Here is a 6,535-nt window from a genome sequence, read left to right on the forward strand (position 1 = left end):
CACAAATACAAATAGTTTGTGTGTACTGCCTCTAGGATGGTTTAATAAAATCTGAAACGACTCTTATTCCAAACCCATTAAGATCTAAATTTCAATATTTTATGCCTTCTGTTCAATGCGTTGCTCGGTGTTTTCATTGCCTTTCTTTTTCCTATCGATGTATTTTCTGCTATTTAAAATTCAAAATAAAAGATAAAAAAATGTTGGTATAGAATTATATATATATGAATACAGAATTCTTGTTTATAACAATTTCAGTAAAATATATTATCACGTGACTTTATATTTAGTATGATATGATAATGAATCTTGATTTACTTGGAAAAGACGACTGTAATTATCTGAACCTACACAAAGCACTTATTTATATAATAATGTTGTGTTTAACATTGACTATGCGAAAATAGTAGCCAGGGTGAGAGACAATAGTGCACGACCCGAAGGGGAGTGCACTATTGTCTCAAACCCTGGCTACTATTTTCCATAGTCAATGTTAAACACAACATTAATATCATTATTATACTGACTGTTTACTATTTGGAATAGTGACAGTAGTGTTTTTCAGTGTAAAAAAAATGCGTTTTTTGTAACTCTGCATATAGATGTATTTATACTGCAACTAGTTGTGTTTATTTCCTAAATATAGAAGCATATCTATATTTTATATAATGTCAATTTCATCATGGAACGCTTTTTCCACAATCAGGGGTCCATTAATGGATAAAAAAAGTTTGACATTTGTGTTACGATTAAAAAAGCTATGATTTTATTAATTTAAGTTGCAGTATAAACACAATACTCATATAACTCAATACCTTACAAAAAAAAAACAATGATAGCGGACCATATATAACTATTTATCTGTAAACAAATGACTTCTAAAGTATTCAAATAATGTTGGCTTCAACGGCAGTAAGCAGAAGTAAACAAAGAATAAAAACGTTCTAACAGAAACTACAGAAATTAAAATGAATATATTTTCTATTTTCCCCTGATTGTTCAATTGTAATAGTTTATTAATTGCTATGCTCATAAGTCCAACCGACTTGTCTGTCAAAGCAACTAAGCTCCGCCTTTGCACGTGAAATTGACAATGATTGACATGAAAATCAATAGTCTGTTGCAACAGCAAGGCCTACTATTTTCGCATAGTGCAGTTAACGCTATATATTTCTTTAAAAAACTATGCAAAAATAGAGCAATTTTTCTATAGAAGAACATTCTTACAGGAAGTATAATAATGTCAGTTTTATAATAATTCTGCTCAGTGTTCTTCAACTACTTAGAAATACAAATAGTTTAATATCAAAATCAAGCTCTCAATCGATGAAATTTGAGGAAATATTGTGTTTTCTATATACGAAAAAGTCGGAGGAAAAACAATTTGTTTTTCCTAAAATTGCCAAATGTGAGCTTGATTTCACTTCATTTAGAGGCTGGTTCTTGACAGCCACCATATTTAGACTTTGAATCACCGTGTTCGATAAAAAAAAACAAGGATATGTCTGCATTCAACATGATAAAACAATATATGCATTAAGATAAAAGAACAAGGATATGTCTGTATTCAACATGATAAAACAATATATGCATTAAGATAAAAAAAAAAAACAAAAAAAAAACAAGGATATGTCTGCATTCAACATGATAAAACAATATATGCATTAAGATAAAAGATAGTGTTATAAGTGCTTGAATACCACACGACACGTTCAGTCTATCAGTAATGAAATGAAAGCAAGAGTAATAATTGCATTGATAATCATTGTTAATAAATCAATCCTGATTTGGAAAAAAAATTGAGGACAATGAAGTTCATTAATTAGCATACTAGTAAAACATGTATAATCTTTCATTTGAAAAATCTAAATGCTTATTCAAAATAAAATCAAAGTTAACAAAAAGAAAATATACCTTGATTTATATAAATGTGATGTATTTGTTTCTTGCCTCTTATTTTCGGGCAGGTGTTAGATTTGTAACAAGATATCGTAAGCACAGTTTGGTTTCTAGAGTAACATTTGCAGTATACTTTGGAAACTGATATGATTTACAACAGAACTTTCTAAAATTGTCCAATATGGGCATTTGCAGGCTTATAGTACACATCATAATTCAATAAAAATATTTATTGTATAGCAATAGAAAGTAACCAAAAGTTAGCGTGCAATAAATTCTGATATTGCACTAGTGCAATAAATGGTCAAAATTCATGACGTCATCAATGACAAAATCTTAGTTTAAACCAATTTTTACTTTCAAATATTATATTGCTATACAATAAAAGGGTTATTGCATGAATATTGGGGAATATTGTCCCTCGTAGAACATATATTGCACTCGCAAGCTCGTGCAATATAAAATTCTACTCGGGACAATATTCCCCAATATTCATGCAATAACCCTATAATATCAGTTCAAAGAACAGTTTGAAGATGTATTTTGTAAAGATGATTAATTCATATTTTATCAAGTTTTACTGTTGAATAATGCCTCTTATCATACATTCTTCTTTTTTATTTCCGCATTGTTAACTTTTTTTATTGAACTATGATTGCCGTTTGAAATTGTTTTTAGATTTCAAAAGTAGGATGCATTGGTATTATATTGCACGCAGAAAAAAATAACAAATCAAAACTAACAAAAGTTACTGCTGAAAATAAAGTTGTGCATACCTATTTAAAAACGGAAAGAAGCAAAATGTATGTAAAGTTATGAGGTTATAACCTGGATTTGTTTTGTCTAAATCGATTTTTTACTTTTAAACACGGTTATTATTACTGTTTGTTGCCTTTATTTATACTTATTAAAAGGAATGGGGAAAGATATTTCCCGGTCAAAAAAGAAAATAGTTGTATGAGTTAGATATTTGCATACCTGTCAAATTTAAAAACTTTCATTGTGTAACCCACTCCTCCGAATAGTATTCCCGCAATTGATATCAATCATCCGTTATGTAAATGACATGTTCCTTCTTACCGAAAATGTTCCCATTTTTTTACCTTACTACTATTCCATCTTCGTGATATTTTATTCTGCCAGTGGTTGTGGCTTAATGCTATAAAAAAAACATGTAGGCAAATGATTGGTGTGTCTGTATCTTATTCGTTTTTCCTAAGAATGGCCTGAAAATGCCCGAAGATTAATAATTTTCATCTACTTTTCGTTGATAGTTCGTATTTGGCACAACTTTTTGGAGTTTTGGATCCTCGATGCTCTTTAACTTTGTACTTGTTTTGCATTATAAATATTTTAATATGAGCGTCATTGATGAGTCTTCTGTAGACGAAACGCGCGTCTGGCGTTCTAAATTATAACTGTGGTACCTTTGATAACTATCAACCAAATGTGATTAATAAGTGCATTTACCATTGAGCTGATATGATATTTATAGTAATTGCATCTTCATATAATCTCTTGAATTTATACATCAAAACCGATTCCTTACCTGCAAAATGCTGAAGATTTACATTATTTACATATACTTGCAACACCAAAAAATCCTTGTCATAGATACCAGGCTGCAAAGCGTGTTCACCAGACGTAATATAAATTTGATATACTAATCTCACGTTATCTGAAAAAAAAAGAAAAGCGATTATAAAATCACCATAGCTATCAGACTTAGAATTGCGTACGCCAGACATAATATGATAATCATCTCATGCTATGCAACTGAAAAGGAAAAGCGATTATAAAATCTTTTCATTTACTGTTACTCAAATTTAAGCTTATATGGTGTTTTTTTTTATAAAAGTCATTATTTGTGATGTTCACTCACTATTTTAAAAGTCAAACATATTTAGAAAATATAAACCAGATGCGACCAGTTATTGGTAGAAGCTCCGTGTAATTAGGATAAATTTTCAAGAGGACTTAAGTTTTTATCAATTTTCTCGGACAATTATAAAACTATGTTTGTAATTTTTAATTGTTCCAAAATAGAACGGAGGTGGGAATTCAGTTTTAACGTCTGATTTTTTTAATTGACAATCCAACTAAACATTTACAGAACATGTTAGTTTTAGTATCTAAGTTTAGTTAAAGCAAATTCGAAGGAATTTATACGCCCCTTCGTTTTACATCAGCACATAACGTCTTCTATAAAATACTGACAGAGGTATTCATCATTTATAGGTTATAGCTTCAGTATATCATATCGATATCTCTGCATAAGGCAGTAATTCTAAATAAACAAGATGAACACTACAACGGACAGTACTTCATTAGGTTTAAGCAACCTCGGATTATGGAGTATGTCAGTGATTGACTGGATTAATTTAACATGTTCTGTTTTATCTGTAATTGTTAATACAGTAGCCTTGTGCGTATTTCTTATGTCGAAATGTGTCCGTTCAAATCTGTTTTATCGGTTAGTGTTTTGTATAACCGGTTTTAATGAGTTGTATGCATTTCAATTTATATTACATTACACTCTTACTATATCGACGACAAACAAACTCGAATATGGATGTTCTATGATGTCGGCGATTGCCGCCATTTGTTTTGGGGCTACATCCGCACAGCTAGCCGTTGTTGCTGTTGACAGATTTCAAGCTTCATTCCCGAAACCTACAACGATTTTACAAAGACGGCGGGTGTTTTTAGGATACTTTGCATTTGTTATTGATGTTTGTATTGTCGTATTCTATGTCTCAATAGCGGCATTATACGGGGAACCGGAAGTAGCCGATTGTCAAGATTCTGTAAAAGTATATGGATATATATCCTATTCTGTAACAGTAGCAGAAGGTGTTTGGACATTGTGTTGTGTTATTTTAGTAGAGATACCTTTCTGTCTTGGAACAATCTATAGAATAAAACAAACAGGAGTTACAGTTCAGCCGGTAAATAATGATGGTATTGTATCAATCAGAATCCCAACAATCTCACATCAACAGAAAATGAAGAAAAAGATGAAAGCGTGCACGATTATGTGTCTCCTTGTTATCATTCACGTGACTACATATTTCTCAATACTGTGTTTGTTAACTGTACTAACGTACAAACCAGAAGAGTATAAAACGTTATACCAACTATCCTGGACAGTCACGTTAGTTCAGTCTATTTTTGACTCGGTCTTGTTGCTTCTTATGATTCCATCTAGAATACAGTTCGGTTAGTAATGGTCTATAACTAGTCCATACAATGTACAATTCGATTGTTTGCATACTATTCAATCCAGCATACAGTTCAACTGGTGATTATTTTCATATAATTTCATCATTTCTATACTTATACATAAATCAAAACGACAATCTTAAAATTATACCCCAAAACAATCAAATCTTAACTTTTGAATCTGCATGGAATTACCTTTTGAATTGTTATATAAAATATTAAACAAAACAAAAAATATTTCTTTTATCATTGAACGTTCATGTGATAGGAGTACATTCACAGATTTGGTTTGGAAGTGTTAATGTATCAAACAAAATCATAGTAAATTATCTAATTATTGTGACACATGGAATTTATCTGTAAATATTAGGGACGTCAACGAGTATTCGAATACTCCCGTATCGATCGGTAGTACCGAGTATCGATTATCAAAATGATACTCTACTAATCGGTTTCCTGTTAGAATGTTGTTGCTTTCTTAAGTTTAATCAAAAAATATTTTTAATAAGAGCACCTCTGGAAATTTGTATATTATTCAAAATTGATGAAAATTAAAATACCATTCGAATGTTTGCGTTTAACTGTCATTTAAAACTCCTCCAAACAGGGGTACATGTAGGATATAAGCTCAAGAGGTTTTTTCCTTACACATTTAAGAAATCGCTAAGTTCCCGAGAAAAGGTTGATAATTTAATATTTTTGAATAAGAACAAATTCGTTGCACCCTCTATCGACCCTCGGAAAATGATTAATGGCATCAGTGTATTCTAATTATCACCACTTTGTTGATCATTTAATGTTTCTTTAACGGTTCCTAAATACTGTTTGAGTAATACTGTTTCTAAAGATGTTAGATAATTATTACTTAGTCAGATTAATACCAGTAAACATAATTAGTACATGTAGTTAATGAGGTATTGATTAAGGTTAAAAATTCCTTGGACTATTATGGATAATAATGTTGAGGGTTTAACGATCACAAGACAACGACCTACAATACATAAAATGGGTATAATTTCGTGTTTCTATTTTGTAACTGTTTTACCGAGAGAGTACTCGAGTTTCGCTCGGTAAAACTAACGAGTAATCGATTAGTAAATTTGATGACTACTATAGTTGGATATGCTATGCTCTTTTCAAAAAAACTAGAACACACCCGCGAAATAGCGGACATTTAGAGCTTAGTTGAAATAAAATTGAAAAAGTATGTAAACTGTTGTAGGATGAATTTTTGAACATATTAGGTGTCTGGAGAATTTCAGAAAAGGTATCAAAAGTCATAGGTACTTGGAGACAGGACAACTTTTCTAAGCCCTCTCTCTGTTTTTTCCAAAGTAAGTTATGTTTTTTGTTTTAAATTCCATTATTTTCACGTTTCTGTATACTATAAACATACGTATACTGTAGTATGAAT

The sequence above is a fragment of the Mytilus galloprovincialis genome, chromosome 6, assembly GCF_965363235.1.
Source record: "Mytilus galloprovincialis chromosome 6, xbMytGall1.hap1.1, whole genome shotgun sequence".
NCBI classification, from domain to species: domain Eukaryota; kingdom Metazoa; phylum Mollusca; class Bivalvia; order Mytilida; family Mytilidae; genus Mytilus; species Mytilus galloprovincialis.